Source organism: Microcebus murinus, chromosome 10 (genome assembly GCF_040939455.1).
Source record: "Microcebus murinus isolate Inina chromosome 10, M.murinus_Inina_mat1.0, whole genome shotgun sequence".
Taxonomy (NCBI): Eukaryota; Metazoa; Chordata; class Mammalia; order Primates; family Cheirogaleidae; genus Microcebus; species Microcebus murinus.
Genome location: NC_134113.1, coordinates 52,220,217 through 52,234,550, shown reverse-complemented (window position 1 = coordinate 52,234,550; position 14,334 = coordinate 52,220,217). Strand labels below are relative to the sequence as shown.

The following is a 14,334-nucleotide window of genomic DNA, read 5'->3' as shown; positions in this document are numbered from 1 at the left end:
CGATGAGCTCCCCATACAGAAACCTGTTCTCTCCTCTACTGAGGAGACCTGAGTTCACTGAAACGTGAGTTAGGAGATGTCAACAACATTATTATTTCTCTCTCTCTGCTCAAATTCCTTTGAAGAACACTTTCTGGTGGATATGCATTCCTTATTTCAACTTTCTAGATAGGAAACTAAAAATGCCAGCCTGAATATATCTTTGGTTAGTAGGGCTACTGATTCTTTGACACCATTTAGGAGGTGCCCCCTCCCCTTTAAAAGTCCTACTGGGTGCTCCCAGTCTAGCCACACAGTCTGATGGGTCACAGCTTGAGAAACTGCTGAGAGTCTAACCTCAAGAAAGATATGAGATTTATAAAGTCCAATCACTAATGAAATTATAAAATCAAAAATTGTTCTGGGAGGGAATTTGCTTTTAAGGAAAAAGGACAGTAGTAGTATGAAGAAGAGCAATGGAAATTAATGTGCTGTGATCCAAGAATGTAATGTTTTAAACTATCAGTTGCTAGTAACTAGAAACGCAGTCAATTCAATCCAGCACTGCATTAGTGCTGCATTCTGTGTGAAGAACTTACATAAACAAGGTGAGTTGGTTGTTTAGAAAGTGTTGCTCTAATTATTTAACTATACATATTTTGGCAGTGCTGTTTTTTCAAACAGGCATTTTAAAAGCTAGGAATCATTCTTTAAAGTAAGCTTTTAAAAGTTCTAATTCCATTCTTATGATACTTCACTTAGACGAATGGTCTCCAGTTTCATCTAGATTAATACAAGAAGTGATAGTTCACCACTTTTTTTATGACTGAGTAGAACTCCATGGTATACATATACCACATTTTATTAATCTACTCATGTATTGACAGGCACTGGGTTGTTTCCACATCTTTGCAATTGTGAATTGTGCTGCTATAAGCATTCCAGTGTAGGTGTCTTTTTGATAGAATGTCCTTTTTCCTTTTGGGTAAATACCTAATAGTAGGATTGTTGGATCAAACCATAGTTCTAGTTTTAGTTCTTTGAGGTATCTCCATATTACTTTCCACAGAGGTTGCACTAGTTTACAGTCCCACAAGCAGTGTATGAGTGTTGCTATCTCCCGATATCCATGCCAGTATCTATTGTTTTTGGACTTTCTGATAAAAGCCATTTTCACTGGGGTTAGGTGATATCTAAGTGTGGTTTTGATTTGCATTTCTCTGATGATTAGTGATGCTGAGCATTTTTTCATATGGTTATTGGCCATTTGTCTATCTTCCTTTGAAAAGCTTCTGTTCATGTCTTTTACCCAATTTCTAATGGGGTTGTTTGATGTTTTCTTGATTATTTGCTAGAGTTCTTTGTAGATTCTGGCTATTAGCCCTTTATCAGATGTATAGCATGTGAATATTTTCTGCTGTTCTGGAGATTGTCTATTTTCTCTGTAGATTGTTTCCTTGGCTGTGCAGAAGCTTTTTAATTTAATCAAATTTATTTATTTTTGTTGTTGCTCTAATTGTTCTTAGGGTCTTCTTCATAAATTCTTTGTCTAGGCCAATATCTAGAAGAGTTTTTCCAACACTTTTTTCTAGAATTCTTAGGGTGTCATGTCTTAGATTTAAGTCTATGATCCATCTTGAATTAATTTTTGTGAGTAGTGAAAGGCATGGATCCTGTTTCAGTCTTTTACATGTGGCTATCTAACTTTCCTAGCACCATTTATTGAATAGGGATTCTTTTCCCCAATGTATATTGCAAATTAGGGACCCATCTTCAGTCTTCTTAAGCGGAATAATGGCCAGCCTAGAATTTTGTAACCTAGATTTTTTTTTTCTTGTCAGCTGAGGCTAAAAGCAATTTTCTATTCAGGTCTGTGGCAAAGTCAATAAATTTGTCAACCTGAACCAAACTTGTTTGCTAATTTTGCAATATTGTGGCTGACTATTCAAACATTTCCAGAATGCTCTATTGTATAACTGTAAAGGTGGTTTAGGTTGGGTTTAAGAGAAGGGGATGCCATCAATTAAGCAATTTCCTTAGAACTCAGAGATTATTGCATTTCAATTGGTGGGGTTTTTATAATGGAAAATCAGGGTCTCTTCCAGGGGCCTGGAGTAGGAGGCCTTTGGGGCCTCATATTTGGGAAGGTCTCAAATTTAGACATTTTGAAGTTATCATCAAATGAGGCTATATTATGATATAGTTGTTTGTATTTGTGTGTGTATTAAGGTGTTATTTTGTTAAGTAGAAAAATTTTAAATGTACTACAGTTTAGTAAGCCCATTGGGGATTGAAAATTTTTTTAAAAAGTATATTTGGTGCTTCTAAAAAATAGAAGTAGCCCAAGCTTCCATGTATATCTGAGAGGCTCTACTGAAGGACAATTAGAAAATTATTAATCTTTACTTCTTTGTTTGTAACTAATTTGATATGTGGCTTTGGAGTGAGTAGTGTTTCAATTTTATCTTCTTATTTTTTTATTCCGTAAATTTAAATTAATCATGATGGAACCATGCAAAAAGAAACCTGCAGTATGCCTAAGCTTTTGTCACTCCACAAATGATACAAAGAATATGGTAGCACAAGTATGTAAGTGCTCAACTTCTCTTCCTGATAACATGGAATTCTGCTTTTAAATAATTTAGGAAATTTCTGTAACATTTCTCTATAGAGTTTTTTTTTTCTTTTCTTTTCTGTAACTATCCATATTAAAACAGAAATAAGATGAAGACTTTGGGGTGCCAAAGCTGTTCCATCAAAAAAGATCACAAATTCTTTTCAACACTGTAGGCCTGAAAACCAAAAGGCAGAGGGTACATTATGTTAAAAAAAAAAAAAAGTAATCAAAATATTGTTTCTAATTACAGTTCTGCTAATGTCTTCCATTTTTTAGGAAAGACTTGGTAGGCCAGATAGACATTTACTTACAACACTGTAAAAACTGTTGGATTAGTGTTGTCCATATTTGGAAACACAAATATTGGTTGTGGGATGAGAACCAACATGAAGTACTAGGACTTGATCTACTTTATTAGATTTTATGAATATTAGAGTTTACGAATCTAAGGGCTGAAAATGATAAAAAGTAACACTTCTTGGAGAATACGGCATCGTAAATACAATGTAGGATAGAAAAGTTAAAAAAATACAAGGGAAAAAAGTATACTACCTAAAAAGCAATTAAAGTGGAAACAAAGAAAAGCAATGAATACAGAAAAAAAACAACACTAAATTATTAAAAATTAGGTACTTTGGTTCTTATTCATTTCTGTTTCTACACATCTTCCAGTTTAGCTACAACCAAATTCTATTTCTAAGTATCATTTTGTCCCATGACTTATATTAGAAGTTTGGATACAGTTATGAGAACAAGAGGTTATCTTTCCCAGGGTCATTGCAAAATGCTATGATGGTCTAAGAGATTGTTTCTTAATTATTGACTAGTTTTAACTTGATCCAGCTGAACTTTCTGAACCAACTGGACATCGTTGAAGGTATAAATTTTAAATGGAATGATCAATGATTTTAAATATGGGTGAGAAAAATTCTAATTCAATGCATAGATATGATCTGAATCACTTTATTTCAAGCCAATAGTTTTGTAGTTTCAGTAGATAACATTATATTGGGATATACATTCTAGGACCGTCACCACACTATTTGAAGATGATAGCCACAGACCAACTGAAGGAGTGCTGAAATAGATGAATTTTAACCATATATTCTTTTTCTCTATGTAAAGAAAAAATGAAGATTTTGTTGCTAGTTTCTTGTTTTTCATAAAATTATCACATAACATTCATAGCATGTATTATGAGCTAGTGAAAGTGATAAAAATAAATGGTAATACAAGAAAAAGACTCAAATCACGATTGGCCCCAATTAAAATTCTGTTCACCTACCTTTCCTTCTGCCATCATTCTCAGACAGGCAAATACCACTAGACCCAAATTATCAGTGTCCCCCCACCCCGTCCTCATCCTCACCTCCACCCCCACCCCATCATCCTCCTGCGTTCCTCCCCTGCTGATTTTATTGTTTTCTTCAGAAACTTTCAAAAGTTCCTCATCACTAAAAATCTGAGTTCCCTAAACTAACTGCCTTTTGCGGTCTGTGCTATTCCATTCTAAAGCCCTATTTTGCTCCAGAAAGTCTCCACTGCAACCAGAATGATTCCCACTGTTGCCAGAATATGCTTTTAGCATTTCTGCATATCTCATCCAGGATGTCTTTTCCTTTCTTTGGTACCTACTGGAATTTCACCCGGAATTCTGAGACCCTGCTTAAGGTCCATGGCCTCCCTGAAACCTTTTTGGGCTCTCCTGGGGACTCTTCATCTTCAGGAGTCCTGGAGCACACTGTGCAGTTCTGTTGGCATTCATTATGCTATGGTCTGCGAAGCCAAGTATCTTTGTATGTGGACATATCTTGACCTCCACCCCCACCCCTGTGTAAATACAGACCAAGTCTCGTATACCTATTCGTGGTGGCACTTATTTGAATTTCTTATATGAAGGATCACTTAAAATGTTTGTCATCTCATTCCAAGACTTGCTTCATTATTTATTACTTATGATTTTTCATTTTTTCAGTTTTAAAGTCTGTGCATATTCAGGTCTGTTACCTCTTTCTACAGTGATATATGTGAACTAAACCAGAGCCTCACTGAATGTGTTGCATTTGCCATCTTGTAAAAACCAAAAGAGCATAAATCCATTACCAAATGTATATGAAATTACACTATGGTATGATTTTAAGAAATATTCGGAACATTAAATTATAATGTTTAAGTCTGTGTTTTGCTTATGAAAGGGAAGTTACTTTGAATTTTGTCAAGACTAGATCATTAGTTTTGCTATGTTTAAACATATCAAATGATCTAAGGAAAAAATATTCAAACAAAAAACTAGTTCCTTAGTTATTTTAACTCACCTAAATTTTGCCAAATTAGTTTTCATGTGTGTATATTTGATTTTTTTTTTTTTTTTTTTGAGACAGAGTCTCACTTGTTGCCCAGGCTAGAGTGAGTGCCGGCGTCAGCCTGGCTCACAGCAACCTCAATCTCCTGGGCTCAGCGATCCTACTGCCTCAGCCTCCTGAGTAGTTGGGACTACAGGCATGCGCCACCATGCCCGGCTAATTTTTTGTATATATATTTTTAGTTGGTCAATTAATTTATTTCTATTTTTGGTAGAGACAGGGTCTCGCTCAGGCTGGTTTCGAACTCCTGACCTTGAGCAATCCGCCCCCCTCGGCCTCCCAAAGTGCTAGGATTACAGGCGTGAGCCACTGCGCCTGGCTGTATATTTGATTTTTAAGTCAGTGTTAGAAAAGTCTTGTGATAAGAATTTTGTTATGTAGAGTAGGTTCCAAAGATATATGACTCTTTAATAGAAGTCTTTTATGTATGCTTTTATTTTAATCCAACATGCTAATTTACTATAATTATTTAGTATACTTAAATATAAAAATTATAAGGAAACTGTAGCTTAAATTTTTAAGGGAGGTAAAACTTTAAATATTTATACATTTATCTTCACCTTATTTTATATGAAGATGTTATTGTATAAAATGCACATATTAGAGCACATTCATTTCTATTCAATTCACCCACTATTAAATGGAATTTTATCAGAATAGAAGAATTTGATTTTCTAACAGTTATTGCAAGTTTTTGCTTGGTTAATCTTATACTCATCTGGTAACTTGGCAAACAGAAAGAAATCTTAAACTGGAAAGATCACAATTAAATTATGGGAGCAGTGGTTTGAAAAGGAATATTCTTTAGATTTCCCTGCAGTTAAAACTAGTACATTTATTGTAATCATTTTCCCCTACACCATAATATTAATAATTCTCATTTGATAAAAAACAAAACTACAGGCAACTCTAAAAGATAAAGAACAAGTTGAGAGACAAGTAAAACTAAATCTACTATACTAAAGCTAATAGACCACATGGGCACATTTGGAAAAGGAAAAGAGAAATGAGTAACTATACATTTTGTTAAATGTTTAATGTCTTGGATCAACTTAAAGAATTTCTTACTCGAGGAACAGTATTCAGTTGTCTTTTTATAGAAATAGGAATTGACAGAACTGTTGTAATCTTCCATTGCTTCTGATTGGTTCACAGATTGTTCATTCATGTCATAAATATCTAAAAGGAGAAGAACTTTTAATTCTGAATTGATTTCTAATCTGTTCTTCTTACCTTACTTACAGAGTAACTTCTAGTTGATACATTTTCACAACAGAATAAATAACTGTGCCAACACATTTTAACCCTTCCTCCGACATGTGGAGAGCTAAATAGATTTTTTTGAAGGGGGGAAAATGTCCACTTAGAAATTCCTTAAAAACACCAGTCTTTTATTTACTTAGCACACTGTCTTTGGAGTGTTAGCGGTGGCTGATAATGACCTATGATTTCCAACCACACCACACCTTATGTAACTTGGTACCATTTGGGAAGTGTTTGTCACTTTGTAAAATTACCCCTGAAAAAGTCAACAATTCAAAAGAAAATAACTCTTCCACCATGTAATCAATATTTTCTATGCATTCTGATTATAATATTTCATTAAACAATCTTACTCCATAACTATTATTATTGTATGGTTTTACTTTGACTTTCATTCTTACACCTTTTGAAAAATTTCAACATTTCTGGATTTATCAGCCAACCAACCTATAGAATCGTGAAACAGAATGACACTAGCCAAAGAAAAACTTTCAGTGAGGATTTTATTGTACGAAAGCCAAAATTCTAAAAGCAAATAGAACCAGTGTTGAATCCAAATGTACAACAGTAAACTGATTTAGCTTCTCTTTTTTTAAAAAAAAAAAAAAAAGCTGACGCAAGTTGGAAAGAGGGGGGTGTTGGGGCAAGGTGGTGGTGTTGATTGGCTTGTCTTGTTCACTCCCACTGTCCTTTAAATCATTGTCTACTTCCCCAAAGGTTCACACAAGTCAACGCTGTTACAGGGGACTGCCATTCAAAATAATTCAGGAAAGACTGCACAGGACTGGATAAATAACTAAGGTACAGCTGTTTTTACATGAATATTTGCAGTGTTAAAATAATGCTTACTTTCTTCTTTTTATTGTATGGATTGTTTATTCATTACAAATTAAACTGTGTGAACATACTACTTGGGTAAATTTTTTCTCATTTTAGAAAAGATCAATTCAATGTAATATCAAACATCAAAATTATTTACCCAGATCCTGATTGCAATTTTCTTTTGGAGTCAGTTTTAGATTTGAGCATAAAATTAGGACAGTGGATAAGAGGAAAAAGGGAAGCATTGCAAAAAGTGGCAGGTAACAAGTGCTTGGTTGTATCTTCTTCTGGTTGATTGTTGAATAGAATGAAGAGTTGACATAATTGTGCCTTAGCAAAAAAACATAAAAGTTTAGAACATTCTCAATACAACACCATTAAAGATTTTTATTTATCTTGAAAACAAAACAGAAACCTACACAGATCTAGACTAATCAAAGGAGGAACATCACATGAAGGCAGCTTATGTGAATGGCTAAGGATTTGGGCTGTACCATCATCAAACAAAAAAGAAAAAAAGTGTGTCTTACCTTGTCTTCTTAATTTGACAGTTTTAATGATGGAGTATACTTAGAGCAAAGTTACTAGAAGGAACTGGGGAATTGAATAGAATAGAAGCATAGCTTTCGATTTTGAAGGAGAAGAATCAATTATCTGAAAGTAGAGCTGTTCTTGTCAAATTTATTAATCAAACAGGGGGAGAATTCACAGTGGATTTAAGTATCCCTGCATCCTGAGCACTATACAGCATATGGTGATGGTTTTAAATACCCAGGCTGTAGCAAAACTAAGAGTGTTTTATACCTGGGTGGAAAAATACTTGAACTGATGATATAGATCCTATTCATGGACACTGGTCAAAAAGAAGTTTTGTTTTTAACAAACTAAAGCATTGAGGTTTACAGTTTAAGATCCTTCAGTTCAGTTTTATACTTAAATAATGTTCTGGGAATTTTCTGAAAGTAATTATATTTATATTCCTAATAGTATATTTGCAACATTTAAGTTCTCAAAAATGTAGTTTTAGTGGCTAAACTCTTGAGTTTTCTTTAAAAATGTTACACAATATGTTTTAAGGGTTATTGATGCTATTATTTTTAACACATGAGTTACTTTAAAGAAAGTGAAAATAATTTATTTTCAGAAGAAGAAAAAGTACCTCTAGGGTGGTCTATTATAAAGAATGTAGACACTTGGGAATTTATTGCATCCATAATTCAAGACAGGTTACTAAGTATCATGCATTAAAATATGTAGCATAAAGAGTTCACTACGGGCCAGGTGTGGTAGCTGAGGACTGTAATCCTAGCATTTTGAGGATCATTTGAGGCAGGAAGTTCAAGACCAGCTTGAGCAATGTCACAAGATCTGTCTCTACAGAAAATAGAAAATTTAGCCAGGCATGGTAGTATGCACCTATAGTCCCAGCTACTCAAGATGTTGAGGCAGGAGGATTGCTTGAGGCCAGGAGTTTGAGTTTGCAGTGAGCTATGGTGGTGTGATAATGCCACTGCAGTCTGACCTACGTGACAGAGCGAGACCTTACCTAAAAAAAAAAAAAAAAGTTAACTATGTTAATATCATGTATACTATATATCCCTGTACTTTGTGGAAAATATGGTTTAGGAAAATAATAACTAAAATTTATATAAGAATTTATGTTTAAGATGACTAGAGAATCTATGTCTTCTATAAACAGAGCTGGAAAGTCTGTAAGCAAAATAGCATATTCAAATTTTATGAATAGTTCTTTATACCCCATCAAATGGCTGCTTTAATTCTTACCCTAGCAAACATGTAATATTTTTAGCAAAGGGAAAAGACCTTAGCAAAGGATTATTTATTTTAACTTTCTAGTTCTTCCTCGATATTATTTCTAATCTATATCTGAGTAGAGGAAAGGAATGGAAATGCTAAAATACTATCACCAGCAACAGGAAATAGTTAAGCAAGTATGGTTCTGTTGTTATTGGCAGTTTCTTTTCTAAGAGGTACCTCACAGTGAATGCTTTTATGGAAGCTAATGCCTTTGAGAAATTATGCCATAGACCAACAAGAGGTCTGGCTGTCAAAATGTGAATGGTATTTTTGGGAAAAGTAAGAGAATTTAATATAAAGGTAATATTAGATTGATTTTATTGTCAAAGCCATGTTCGCTTATTTGTGATACATGTTGGATGTAGATTTAAATCAGTTCCTTGGATACAAGATCATTTGGCTTTTAGCAGTTTTGTGACCAGCTACTACTTACTTGTTCCACCAAAGAGTAAATGACATGCGAGGCTGTTACTGAAACCTAGATTTCAGAGTAGATTTGTCAGTGTTGGGCTGGCATGAACGACGAGACAGATAGCGATGGTGGGAAATCTGCTTTGACACTGTTAGCTCCCTTTTCACTTTCACTTATCAGGCAAAATAAATGTTTGCAGTAACTAGGGAAGGTCAGGACTTCTGCTTCTTGACCCAAGGTCAGTTTTGCTTTCCAAATTTTATGTCTGTCTTTGAAGTAAAAATTGAGAAATTTGCTGTTTTGAGAATCTTCCATCCTGAGCTTCTTAGGTACCTATTCAAAGAATTAGACATTAGAATGTTTAATAACTAGACGGTAGATATGAAGCTCAGCTACTTAGAACACTTAAGTCTCTCTTAACAAAGGTGATGAATTCTTCTATTGGGATAATATTCTGAATTCTTTTGTTTCAAGTTTTGATTTTGTATCCTTATAGATGAATAAATTTAATTAACAATGCGGTTGACCACTGCACTGGAATACCCAGTCTGCTTTTGCAAGATCTTTGTGTCACAGAGAAACTTAACCTCAATGGAGAGAAAGGCTGGACTATAGAAAATTCTATCAAAACAAATTTGAGTTTTATTTTAGAAGCATTTTGAACATTATTTGTGCAACAAAGCTCTTTGTAACCAGAGGAGAATATTTCCATTTCATTTTGAATTATTAACCTATAAAACTGTAATAGGAATGCATAACTATATCTATAAAGGCGATCATATGAAGTTGCATTGGTCTTAGTAGAATATAACACCAAGCACCATGCTAGATGCTGGGTATATGGAGAGTCTACAAAGCCGGCACTGTTCCCATCCTCAAGAAGCTTCCTGCCTTGTGGAGGGTGGGAGGAGGGGGAGGTGAGGGACAGTTATTTATCAGTTAATCACACAACTAGAAATTAACTACAAAGTGTGATAAGTACTATACAGGAGACAAGGGCATGTTCCAAGAGCATAGAGTGGGGAGGTGGGGTGGTGTCCAGTTCAGATGTGGAGTCAGGGAATGCCTCTCTGACCACATGACCTTTTAAGATTTTCCAGGTTGTTCTAGTTAACATGGGAGACACTTGAATGTTAAGAATGTGGGGAAGCGCATTCCAAGCAGAGGCTTGAGGAGGCAACGGGGAGATGAAAGAAGCCCAGTGTCACTCACTGAATGAGGGGGATGCCATTCAGTATGGGACTGAAGAGCTGTGTCTGGGGGAAAGCATGTAGAGCTTACACCAGATTATGAAAGTTGACTTTAGTCTAAAAAGCGATGGAAAAAATCATGGTAGGACCTTTTGTAGGGTAGTCGATTGGAATAACATAATGGTCATGGAGACAGAAATGAAAAATTTTAAATAGATGTTGAAAGAAGAACTGATAGGACTTGGCGACAGGTTGGGTGTGAGTAGGGCATGAAGGATGGAGAGTGGGAGGTGTCAAGGCTGACAGCCGGGCTCCTCCCGGGAGTACCTGGGTGAATGGAAGTGCCCTGTCTTCAGATGGTGACCGGCAGAAGAATCTGTGCTTATGAACACTGTGTTTTCAATCACAGTATTTGCTAACACCATTATTTTCTACCCTACCCGTGCAGTGATTCACTGATTAGTTCAGTAAGTATTTGTTCAGAGAAAGAAAGTAAAAATGTTAATTATGTTTTACCATAATAATTTGTTCAAAAATCTTTTTGTTCTAATAGGCTGAGTTCCTCAGGGGCAAGGATCCTGTCTTATTCATTCTTTGTCTCTTGCATTGTTTTTGGCTCATGTTTCATTCTCAGTATTTATTGAGTAAATAAATAAATACCATCTGTAAAACACTTCCACACTGAAGTATAATCATGTGATTAAATTTGAGCAATTATGAGGTTGTCTAAAGGCTTCAAAGTACATATTTTGTGCCGCAGGCAAATGATTCAGAATATTTAGTTTCTCATAATGTCCTAATTCTTTCAAAATTGTGCATTTAGCCCTTATCCCCTTGAAATAGAGCAGTAATCATATCTTCAGAGCTGAAGTTATGAGCTATGAAAATGTGTTCCAACTTTGATGAGATCTCCCTTGGATGGGGCCCAAATGGAATAAATATTTTATATATGTTAAAATAGCATAAAATGGGGTCTTAATTACCTCATTTGTGAAGGGGCATCTACCTTGCTTATAATGTTTGTGAGAGTTTTGAGAACTGTAAAGCCCTCTTTTATAAATGTCTAAGGCAAATTATGCATATTTCTATGCATATTTGCATTCAGATGAAGACATCACTTAGATTCTGATTACTAGAAGAGGGAAAAAGGATTTAAATTATTACGAGCCTACTATATGCCAAACTTTGACACCCATTATCTCATTTAAACCCTCACAGTACTGCTTTGTGGTAAATGATGTTATCCTCAGTTAGCAGAAGATGGAAAAAAGTCAGAAGTTAATTTGCTAGGATTTACAGCCAGTTTCATTTATCACTGAAGCTAGAGTTCTTGTTTCCTGACTAGGCTTTAGTTCTCGTTAGTTGGAACAGTAGTACAGAGGTAGCATAGCAGGAGGCCATTAAAACTGTGCCTCCATTATCTCATCTGTCAAATGGGAATTAGAACCTCAGAGGGCTGCTCTGAAGAGTGAATGAGTGAATAGGTGTAAAGCCTTAACACAGTGCTTGGCATGCAGTAAGTGCCATATGAGTGTTTGATATTCTTTTTTTTTTTAATCCTGGGATGAACATGGCTTAATGCAAATGAAATCAATGAGTTTCCTATGAATAAGTACAAAGTGAAACAGACTTTAACTGAAGCTCCCAGGACTGCAGACATGTATACTTACAGCAACAAAAGTCTCAGAGGAACCTTCCCTGATCCCCCAGACTAAGCTGGATACTATGAAAGGCACTCCTGGCTCCCAGAGCAGCCTAGAGGGGTTGGCTAAGGAAAGGGGGGGGGAGGGGAGAGCATTCCAGTCACTGTGACCCGCATGTGGAAAGGGCCTGAGGTGGTAGAGAGCAAGGTGAGTTTCTGAAATGGAAAGACTAGTGTAGCTAGAACACCGAGGTGGGAGGGTGTAGTAGGAGATGAGATAAGAGAAGTGGGAGGACCATGTAGAATCTTTTGGGGCATATTGAGAATTTTGGCTTTTATCCTACAAGTGAGGGGAAGACATTCAAGGGTTTTAAGCAGAGAATGATATAATCTGTGTTCTGTTTTAAAGATCACTCTGGCTATTCTGTGACAATGAATGGGAGAGTTAGGGAAGGCAAGAGAGGATTCAAGGAGATCCAGTCGAAGATTGTTACAGTGGACAGTCTAAGAAATGATGGTAGCTTGGACAAGAGTGACGGTGAAAGAAGTGAAAAGAAGTAGACTAATTTAAGAAATACTTCAGTTTGTTGCAAAATCAACCAGACTTTGCAAAGAACTGGATGTGGGGGGCAAGAAAAGAAAAATTTGTAATAGAAGATGTATGTCTCTGGCTTAAGTAACTGCTTAAATATTGACAACATTCTTTGGATAGCAAACATTGGAAGAAGAGGGGACTATCACAAGTTAGATTTCTGGGCACACTGAATTTAAACTGCCTTTTAGATATGCATGTGTCAGTTAGGCCAGTGGACACACATGTGCGTAGATTGGAAGAAGGGGGCTTAGGATCTAGCCTAAGGAAGTCAAGTTATGAAACTTTAAGCAAAATGACACTTTTTAAAAGGGCACACCCACAAAACTGTGAAAAACAATAGTGGTACCACCATAAACAGAAAATTTTAAGAATTCCTAGAAGCCAGAAAGCAGATGGAGTTGGAAAACCTGAGAAAGCCAAAAGGAACCAGGACAAGCAAGTGTGCTTTCTCCAGAGGGAGCCCTATAGTAGTTCCACATTAAGTTAACCCGAAGAGGAGCTGTGGATCACAGGCAATCAGTGATCAGGTATTCATCAAGGAACCCCAGTCCAGACATGATGGTCTGTTTGGGCTGCCATTTTTGCCCATAGGCTAAGGCTATGATCCAGTGTGTAAAGAAAGCCCAAGCAAGGACTCTAGGATAAGTATTAGGGCCCCTGAAGCAGACAAGGAGGTATAACAAGCAGGAATGGAAAATCCACCAAGAGGAAAATTCACTAAAACGTTTAACCACCAAAGTAACCTGTCCTAGAGTGGTAGCTGTGTCTAGGAGTGAGTTATTCCAGGATGCTCTTCACACAGACAAGCTGCAGAAGAGCCCACTACACAGAACCTATAAGAAGCAGCACACCAGTGAAACAGGCCTACATAATTTCAGGGAAACCCTGAGTACTAGCCGCCTATGCTAACCAACCATACTCTCTAATTCATAAATATGAACAGACAACCTAGGATCACTAAGAATTTTAGGAAAACCAGGAGCATGACCAAGAAGAACCAAGATGAACAAATGATAACTAACTCCAGAAGAAACACATACTTTAGGGAACAAAAGGAACTTTGGAAAACCTCCAATTAATATCCTTAGATTTGAAAAATATTGCATCCCCAAAAATCAAAGAAAGAGGTGACATATTATAAAAAATAAAGAGAGAGAGAGAGAAAGAGGGTAGGAACAAATTATTAGAAATTATACCTATTTAATGAGTTTCTATTTTTTTTTTACCTGTATGCATGTCTTGTATTTTCTCTGGTAGTTTTTAAGCTTTTTCTGTTGATATTTTATATTATGTGCTTAGACCACATTATATTAATGAATAGATTCATTTTTATTCCTCCTGCTTGAGCACTGTGTTTTTCTTTTAATTTGGAGAACTATTGTTTTTCTTCATTTCTGGACAATTCTCTACCACTGTCTCTTTCTATTTTGTCTCTTCCTACTCCCACAATTCTCTCATATTAGAATAACTAATAGTGTATGTTTAAACTTTTTATTCTTGTTTCTCCCCTATGTCTTTTAACTTCTTCATGTTTTTCTTTCTTTTTCTCTCTTTATGCTATATAATTTGAGTGCTTTCCAGAGATCTACTTTCCAGTTTTATAATTCTCCCTTCAGCTAAGTTTTTTTTTATT

At 35.7% G+C, this 14,334-nt stretch overlaps 1 protein-coding gene across 3 annotated transcripts in view; it reads left to right on the top strand.

Moving 5' to 3' along the window:
• Window positions 1-14,334, top strand: part of SLC38A4 (solute carrier family 38 member 4) — a 63,503-nt gene that overhangs the window by 17,971 nt on the left and 31,198 nt on the right. For all 3 annotated transcript variants that reach the window (XM_012751814.3, XM_012751677.3, XM_012751741.3), the window contains exon 2: window positions 6,940-7,023. The gene's annotated coding sequence lies outside the window, so the exon portion shown is untranslated. The remainder of the gene's footprint in view (window positions 1-6,939; window positions 7,024-14,334) is intronic.